Here is a 9013-nt window from a genome sequence, read left to right as displayed (position 1 = left end):
GCTGTGGCCGGCTGGGCCACAGCCTTGGTGCAGAGCGAGGGTCCTCCTGTCCCGGGCAGGATGGGTCAGGCCAACTGCTGCTGGCGCTCCAGGTGAGCTCCGGCCGCGGCTCGGGCACGGCCGCGCCCCGCAGACCCGGCCATTCTCATGCCCGCCGCTCTCTGCTCCGCAGGGAGGCTCTCACCGACGCCGAGGCGGTGCTGAGCACGGACGTGCGGCTGACCCGGGGCCGCAAGAGGAGCGAGAGGCGCCTTCTCCTCCTCCAAGAGGAACTGGTGGTGGCCAAGTTGCAGTAAGAGCCTCGGAGCCCAGCTGCCTTTTCCCCATCCCTGGCCCCGGCCCCAGGCCAGGGACACTCTGGCACCAGCCCTGGGCCCTGGGGCCTTGGTGCTGGATGCACCATCGTCCGTCCCAAGGGCAGGTGGGGGGCCGGGCTCTGCCCGGGGGCACCCCAAGGCGGCCACCTCAGGCTCACTGACTGTCTCTCTTCTCGGCAGACGTGGCACCACCCTGCGCCCACAGCTCCGCCTGGCCCTGGACCAGCTGTGGGTGCTGAGCAGCGGGAAGCAGGCAGCGGGGGAGCTCAAAGGGGAAGAGGAGGAGGAAGGCAGCGAGGAGGACAGGGCCTCCATCCTCCTCATCTGGCCCACCGGCACCTGCGTTGCCACTTTCGGGTGAGTTGTGGGGCCACGTCGCGTGGCCGGGAAGGAGAGGTTCCCAACCGTGCCCACGCCACCCTGTGAACGGCCTCTGCCCTCCGTGCAGAGCCTGGGCAGGGAGCGGGCAGCGCGCCGGCAGGGAGGGATGGGGGGGTGCGTTCCCACATCCTGCATCCCCTGGTCACCTTTTGGTCTCTCCACAAGGGAAGGGCAGGGGCAGCTGCTCTGGCAGCGCAGAGGGAGCCAGGGCTTGGGCAGCAGGCCTGTCCTGCCCTGCTGGGCTTGTGCTGCCCCTCTGCCTTTCCCAAGGGGCAAGGCTGTGCAGGCGCCTGCCTGTGACGACAGGCTGGGCGGCAGCGGGGCCTGATGCGGGTTCTCCTCTCTTTCTGCAGCTCCTGGGCACTGAAGGAGTTGTGGGTGGGCAAGCTGCTGGGGTTAAGTTGGGGGGATGCTGCAGGTGCAGCTGTATGGGGAACAAAGCTCCCCAGCTGTGAAGAGGAGGCTTGGGGCTCACCTGGCTCTCTCCCTGTCCCTTCTCGGTGCACAGGACACCCCGAAGGAGCCAAGAGAGCCCAAGTGACCCACATCCCATCACTCTATGAGGAGGAGCTGAGTTCACTGCCATGTTGTGAGTGTCTGACATATTCTTTGGTTTGCCCCTTATACTATCTTAGAGGGTGTGAGTAGATCTTAGCTGGTCATCATTTCTCTTTGAAGCATTTTGGAAAGAGGATCTCTGTGTATATCTGAGCCACTCAAGTGCACCAGTGAGGAACAGCAAGCAGAAGCCTATACAAAGCAGTAATCTTTCTCACAGCATGCTTTGCTCATCAGGTGAAAGCCAGCTCCTTGGGGCTCTTTGGCATTTGTGAGTCCCCTTCAAGTCATGGCTCTAGCTCACAGTCTTGGAGAATCGGTGATCCTCAAAATTTCACCTTGTATCAATCCCTGTACAGGGGAACTGATCTGTATCAAATGCTGTGTGCCACTGAGCAGAGCCGTGTGTGCAACAGACTGTTAGATGAAAAGGGATGTGCCCAACTCTCAGCTATGCTTGTGACGCATGTTTTTGCCTCACCACAACTGCTTTGTTCTCAAGGCCGCTGTTGCAATTTTAACCCAATCTGTTCACAGCCTCTTCTGCTCACGTATCCTTCTGAACACTGTTGTCTGTGCCCTGCCTCAGCCTTAGCTGCTTTATACCCTCCTGCTTCTCTGCAAATGCTTCCAAGAAGAATTTGGCAGTGAGAAGGGCACCAGGGCAGAGCTAGGACCTGCAGAGTTGTGTGTGATGAGGCCACGCATGTTGGCTGTCCTACATGGTTTCTTGAGGAAGGTGACAAATAGAGGATAAATCCTCATTGGCTGGTGCTGCTCCCTGGGAAGAGCAGCTCTTGGGTCTGTCTTGGCAAACTGGGTGATTTGCAGTGATTTGGGAAAGGGTGTCTCTTTCAAAAGTACAATGCCCCAGCAGTGGGTCATCATATGCACCAGTCCCTTGTGCTCCAATCTATTTCCCTGGCTGCAGAAACACTGCTCCTCTCCCCCTACCACCCATCATCATCTCCACAGATGTTTTCAAGACCCTGTGATGAGGGCTGCTTGAGCAAACTCCTTTCGCCCTTTCACATCCTTCTGGAGTTGCAGCTCCACAGCACCCCTGCAAACAACCACTGGGAGCACTTGGGAGTGACAAACTGCTGCTGTGTGAGGCTGGCCAGGAAGAGAATGATGACCTCCAGGAAGGAGAAATAATAAAGGGGTTCAAAGACATTGCTTGCTGAGATGAGTGTGTCAGGACTTGAGAGGTGAAAACAAATCCACCCTTCATATAGGGATTATTTTATCTGCAGAACAGTATTCTGGCTTACACTGGTTTGTTTTACATGAGTGGAGGATACGTTGTCTTCACTGAGTTAATTTTGATTTCTGTAGAATTAGCAGAACATCCATGGTCTTGGGTTGTGTGCATGCAACTGTACTACAGCAGGGTTGTTGCTTGTGTTTGAGGATCACAGCTTCAGGATGCCAGGCACTGCAGGATAAACATCATCCGTTCTCCAAGCAAAATGCTACAGGAAAGAGCAGCTGTCATAGCTGGCAGCTGCTGAAGAGCTATCTACAGACTACATGTGAAGGAGAAGCAACCAACCTGTTGGCCTCATTCTGAAGCACAGTTTACCAGACGCTGGAGCTGTGATGTGCACATATGATATCTCACCTCCAGCAGAAACCACATGTGGTGCCTGGAGCAAGGCATAAAAGGTGTGATTTCCAGACTTGCTATTCACAGAAAGCATGGTAATCCCATATATGATGATGCTCAAAAACATTTCTACACACAAAACGCTTATGACCTTGTGCCTGCAGATACAGTTTTATGCTTTAAGACATATTTTACGTTAAAGATACGTATTTCTAGAGAAAGAACTTGGCATGCATTTTCAAGTTGTAAGCCTGAGAGCTTTCAGACAAAGTACATGAGCCTGTGCTGTCTGCCTCAGCGTTCATACCTCCTTCATCTGTTTCATGTTGCCAAATTTGTTGCCTTTTGCTGTCAGTGAAGATAAACCAGTGCTAATTTAGTCCACAATGGGTTTTTTTCACTCTTGTATTATGGAGCCAAATTCTCTGCTGAGATAAATCAGCAGCTACCTTAGTCATTGGCTGGGGCAGCTGTGGAATCAGCTGGCTGCTGCTGTGCTGGGGAATTATGGCTGTCCTGCACCCATGCTCTGTTTGGCCTGTGAAATTAGAAAGTGAGGCATGAAATTAGCAGCTGCTACAATTGTTGTTCATTCTGCTGACAACAATGTTGTATGACATTAGTGTAGGTGTTTCCTGCAGCCCAGCATATGAGACCTGCAGGCCGGTTTCCATTCTGGTTTACATTTAGAGTTGGGTTTATGCAGAGCTGCAGAAGCAGAACAGCAAGGTGTTTCCTCGTGTCTGGGCTCCTGTACAGCCTCAAAGACAACTAAGGTGCTCTTAAAAAAAACCCCATAACATTAAAAAAAAAAACCTCCAAACAACAGCAACTATCCTTGCATATGCCTTCTTTGTGTCTCCACAGAGGAGCAAGGCAGAGGTTTGGTTAATTGCCAAATCCAACTGGAAAAAATAATTTTTTAATATGAAATTTCTTTGCTGTGGAAAAATACTTCAGTCCAGCTGTTTTTTTCTTCAGCTGGGTATGTATTATAAAAGAAGACCCCTAATAGGTGGAGAATAATTCCTACCCCACTAGGGAGATGAGGAGGCTGAAGTATGGAGGAGAGGGAGCCGGCTTTTTCCATGATCGCACAGCAGCCAAGACTGCAGTTGGAAAGTAGACCTAGACCTCTTGAATTCTGTTTTCTTGCTGTTTCAGTTTTAATATTTCCTGTAACTTCCCAATGATTGCCACCTAGCCCTGCTACTCAACAGAGCTAATATTTTAAAAGTTAGAATAAAAAGGACATGGGGAAGGTGCTAAAGATGCCAGGTAGAGTCATGCCTCATCCTCCTTTCAGATGCAGGTTCTAGACTGTGTGGGAAGAAATGTTTCTTCTCCTTCCAGTTTCAGGCCATCAATGTATTTTGCTTGTAGATATATGGGCTGGCTGGGGTCAGGTGAGCCTGGGGAGGAGGCAATTGCTCCCATGGCCATGTGTGAATGTGTTTAGTTGCAAGAGCAACAGGCTCTATGCCTGCCGCAGTTTCTGCTCAAAACATGCCTGGTTCCTCAGCTCAGCTTCCTGTGCACTTCAAATGGAAACTGTGAAGTCAGAAACACGTATCAACTCTGACATGTCTTGTATCTGACAGGTTTCACCAGTGGGTATGTGAACTGGGATGAGATTCCCAACAGTAGGGTTTCCCCCAATGTGGAAAAACACATATACTGATCATATGCTTGCCCTGAGCTAGCTGTTGCTGTCATTCCAGGGATGGGGACTGAAATATGGCTGGGTGGCACTTTTGTGTGACCAGTTATTTATTAAAAAAAAAAAATAAATGGTGTGGGGGGTGGTAAACAAGGGGAAAACCAAACCTAACCCAAATTGGCAGGGGTAGAAAGCAGTTTCAGGTTGGCCAGATGACTTTGTTAGTCAAATGTGGTCAGCTGTTTGAGTGAAATTTCTCTTGGGAAAGTTCAAGAATTTTATTTCAGACTCCTAAGCAAAACTCTATTGTTTCTCAATGGCTTTTGTTCAGGAGTTGAACATTGCAATTACACATATTAAAAAAAAAAAAAAAAAGTGCTGGTAGGTATGGAGAGGAATTAAAGAACTTGCTGAACTTGAAGCCAACGTGAGGTGTGGGGAGGGTTTGATGAGAGTGATGGTGTTTCAGGTTGGGAGTGATTTAAACTGGGGTCTTTCCTTCAGGTTTGTTTTTTTTTCTGGCTCTTCCACCAAATTGAAAAATGTGTTATTTTTCATGAGTATAAAGTGTAGTGGTCTTGATTGAGAAATGATTTGTACAAATTAGTGTTTGTCAGAGGAAAATAAGAAAAGCTGTGCCATCCCTGACTTATGCTAGGGCTTCACCTGACCTCCGTCAAGGAAGATGATGGATGTTTCTTCCTGTAGTTTCTTGGAGATGAATTTTCCACCATGCCTCTCATAGCTGATGAGGTCTTTTATGTGATATAAGAACGTGACTTTTTCAGGCTCTTAGTTAAATGTTCAGGCTGAGCAAATATTGCTGTTGATGAGCAGCTAATTTTAATTCATATATGTAAATATAAAATTATATAGAATATGTTGATATACAGTTATTAATTTTAGTATTTTAATTAATATAGTAATCAATTCTATATATATGAAAAATGTAAAAACTTCCCCTTCCAGGCGTGGACAACTACTACTTTTGTGTTTAGTTCATTTTGAATGTATGACAAAGACTTCCAGGACTTATTGAGGTGGTTATTCCTCAGATCAGTGAACAGATAAATGGATCATGTCCACTTTGCTCTCATATTTTTGATATTGATTTGCAAAATTCCACTTTCTAATCTGCTCCCTTAATCCAAGCTCATCACTCTGTTTCAGGGTGGCTCCTGATTATTTGAATGATCAAGTAGGCTTCCTCTCTTTGTTCCCCTGCTAAAAATACAAACCGTTTGACAAAGCCGCAATTAATATTTTCCTGTCATCATGTCCTTTTCTTTATCAAGCCTTCAGATCAAGCATGGGTATTCAGATGTGAAGAAGGCACTGCTTCATGATTTTAACCTTTTGGTTAGGTGGCAGTTAGGTAGAAAGAAAGAAAAAAAAAAAAAGTCTCCAAAAAGGAAAAGCTCAATAGTGACATAATGCTAGCAAGTCTTTTATTTTGATAATGTGGGTTTTGTTTTGTTTTTTAAATCAGAAATCTGAACTTCTGAAAGCTTTTATTTTAGAAGATGATGAAAATTAGCTCTCTGGGAAACGATTCCTCCTCAGTGTAGCTCTTTAATTTGCCTGTCTGAGCCCTTTAATAATGTTACTGCATCCTAATTGGAAGTCACTTGAAGGTAGACTAGGTTGTGATTGTGATTGATTTAATAGATCCTCACTGTAGCTAGTCTTGAGAAACCTATCTTGCCCTGGAATAAAGATATTAATAGGCCCTGCTGTATACTGCTGATTCTTGGCTAGTGGAGGTACAACCCTCATGATTTAATTTGGCCTTGTGGTGAATTATTCTGCAAATTGGGCGCCATCATGGAGGAAACGGCAATGGTTTCTTCTGAAGGACATCCCTCTGGGGTATGGGAACCATGATGCCAGGAGCTGCTGCTCCTCTACCAGCAACCTGCTGCTGCAGTGGGGCTCCAGACATCTGGGGAGCCTGGGAGCTGCAGCCTCCCATAGCCCAGTCTTTCACTGGAGGAGGATTTGCCTAGCTGGAGTGAGCACAGTTATAGTCATGCTGACATGTGGTACAGCTGGGACCCTCTGAAGGTACCTTTCCAGATGCATTTAGCTGATATTCCACCCACCTAGGCCTTTTTGCACTTTTTAGAATACCTGTAGATTTCTCTAGGACAACTTCCACCAGCAGCAATGAAGTTGGGTCTAAATCAATGTAGAAAGGGTCAGAATTTGTCCTTGTCTCTCTATATATATTCTTCACACCCTACTGGAGCATAAAACATTCCTGTTCACTGGCTCAGTTAAGCTACAGTCTAATGTTGAACTGCATTAATTTTAGTTTATAACTGGAGTCTGAATACTGGCCAAAGTCATAACACATGCTCTCTGATGGGCTCATGTTTTGAAGCAGAAGACCAAGGCATTTTTCATCAACCCCATTACTGATTCAAGAGCAATGCATATTAAAATGTCAATCAGTTTCTTTTAATTATGCCTGCAGCAACCTCAGAGTGCTGCTGATTTCATTTTGAGAATGCTGTCACTTTCTGACAGGTTAGAAAGAAGCCTAGGCTGGCAGAACACCTGACCTGCAAAAGCACCAAGTTGAGGACGGATGTGTTGGAATAAAACTGACCCTTACCCTGCTGTAGCTTATTGCTCCTGGCCCAAACCAGGACTGGCAATTACCTGAACCGACACGGTCTAATTGTGAAGACTAGCACTAACCTTTTGTACCATGTGGTGACAGGTACAGCCCAATTCCCCCTCTGATTGGGGTGACTGAGTCTGACCTTGGGGTATGCCACCCGCATGGCTTGCAGAGCAGCTCTGACCTTGAGCATGAGACCTGGCTACCTGCTCTTTCCCTTGTGTAATATGGGACATGCTGTTTCAGTGATGTAAAATGCTGCCCGATTCATAAGTACGGTGTTCATTATAATGTAAGAGAGCAAACAAGTTGAGTGAGGAACCTGGCTCTTACCTACAGAAAGCTTTAAGGAACACATCCCAGCCTTACCACTTACTTCAGCGGGTATAAAATTCAGCTCTGTGTCTAAGCTCTGACACATTTCATGCTGGCAGATGCAGAGATTTCCCTCACACATGATGAATTTACACTGCTTGGCTACACATCGCTTGTACTCATTCCTCTTCCAGCTGTCACACGGCTCTTGTGCTGTGCCAGTGGTACCAGCTCTTCAGCATACTTTTTCATTGTCCCTTTTGAGGGACTTGCATCTGTCTCCCCCCCCACTTTTGTGTTAGCTCTCATCTCATGGTAAATGAAAAATGCACAGTGCTGAGTCATGGGATAACGATAATAAGCGTGTCATTTGTGCTGGACAAATTCATACTATTTTGCCTATGGCATCATGACTGGCCTCCTGTTCAAAGGTCTGTCAAAGGTGGTAGGTGTTCTGCATGCTCATGTTGTCTCCTTCCCCTAAAGCATGTCCTGTAGCATCAGCTTACTGCCTGTGGGCCTGAGGTGGTCATGACTAGCTAGCTCAGGAGTGCACAGCTCCCCGTGGCTTGCTACTGTGGCACTTGCTCAGCCCCTGTGGATGGGTCCTGGCCACCTCTGCCCTGGGAGGCATCTCAGTGATCTCTGCTGCCCTGGAGTTGAGTTGCAGGATGAATTGCAGGACTTTGTGCTCATCATTCTGGCTGGATGCAGAACAGTGGAAAGATGATGCAAGATTACCAGCAGCATTATGGTTTATTTTCTGTGAAAACAGTGGCTGACTTCAGATGCTCACCACCAGCTTGGTGCAGATGCAGTGTCTCAAAACATTGACCTCTGTGTCCTTGGGGGTAGTGTCGCCTCTAGTCCAGCTTGTTCCTTGGTACTAGATAATCAGATGACTCATGATGGAGAGCTGATTTTACAGCCAGAGGGCCAGGATACTCAGTCATGGACCATCCTCTACTTACATAACTTCAGCAGAGCTCCAGCTGCTTGCTTGGAGCCACAGTGAGTCAATGTGTATTGACCATGCAGCAGAGCCAGCAGCCCCATTGCCTCCATGTGACCCCACAAACATGAGTGCCCACAGGGACATTTGCGATGTGAGGGTGTGGGGATGTAGAGGGCAAGGGCAGGGGAGCAGGGACAGGTGGGACATGAGTGCTGAGTGTTTGCTGTGAGTGGTCAGGGAGCGGGTGGAGATGGAAGAAGGTCAAGACATGGGTGATTTGTACCCCTGCTGAGAGAAGTGTTAACCTCAACCTCTGATAAAGTGCAGGGATTAGTGCACGGGGCTGGAGCTGGCAGACCTTGTCCAGCCACAAGAAATGCAAGTCAAGTGTAGTTGATCAGACCTGGTGAAATGGGGGGTGAAAAACTAATGCCTTTATGGATGAGAGCTGGCTAAAGGTGCAACTGTGGTGTGGCACAAAGGCCAGGCCCTGCACAGCCCCAGTGCACCAGCTCAGGTGTGCTGCCCGCAGCAGGGCAGGGTGGGCAGCGGGTGAATGGCTGTGGCTGCCCCAGCACCTTCAGGGGCAGGG

The 9013-nt window shown here is 48.1% G+C and overlaps 1 long non-coding RNA gene across 1 annotated transcript; it reads left to right on the top strand.

The window, feature by feature from the left end:
• Positions 1-412: 412 nt before the first annotated feature.
• On the top strand, positions 413-1241 carry LOC113478523. The gene is made up of 3 exons (XR_003398072.1): positions 413-674; positions 1052-1093; positions 1207-1241. It is a non-coding gene; the product is annotated as an uncharacterized LOC113478523 (long non-coding RNA).
• Positions 1242-9013: the final 7772 nt, after the last annotated feature.

This window comes from Athene cunicularia (genome assembly GCF_003259725.1).
Source record: "Athene cunicularia isolate RWA chromosome 3 unlocalized genomic scaffold, athCun1 chr3_part1, whole genome shotgun sequence".
Taxonomy (NCBI): Eukaryota; Metazoa; Chordata; class Aves; order Strigiformes; family Strigidae; genus Athene; species Athene cunicularia.
The sequence above is the reverse complement of the archived record's forward strand: the minus strand, read 5'-3'. Positions and strand labels throughout refer to the sequence as shown.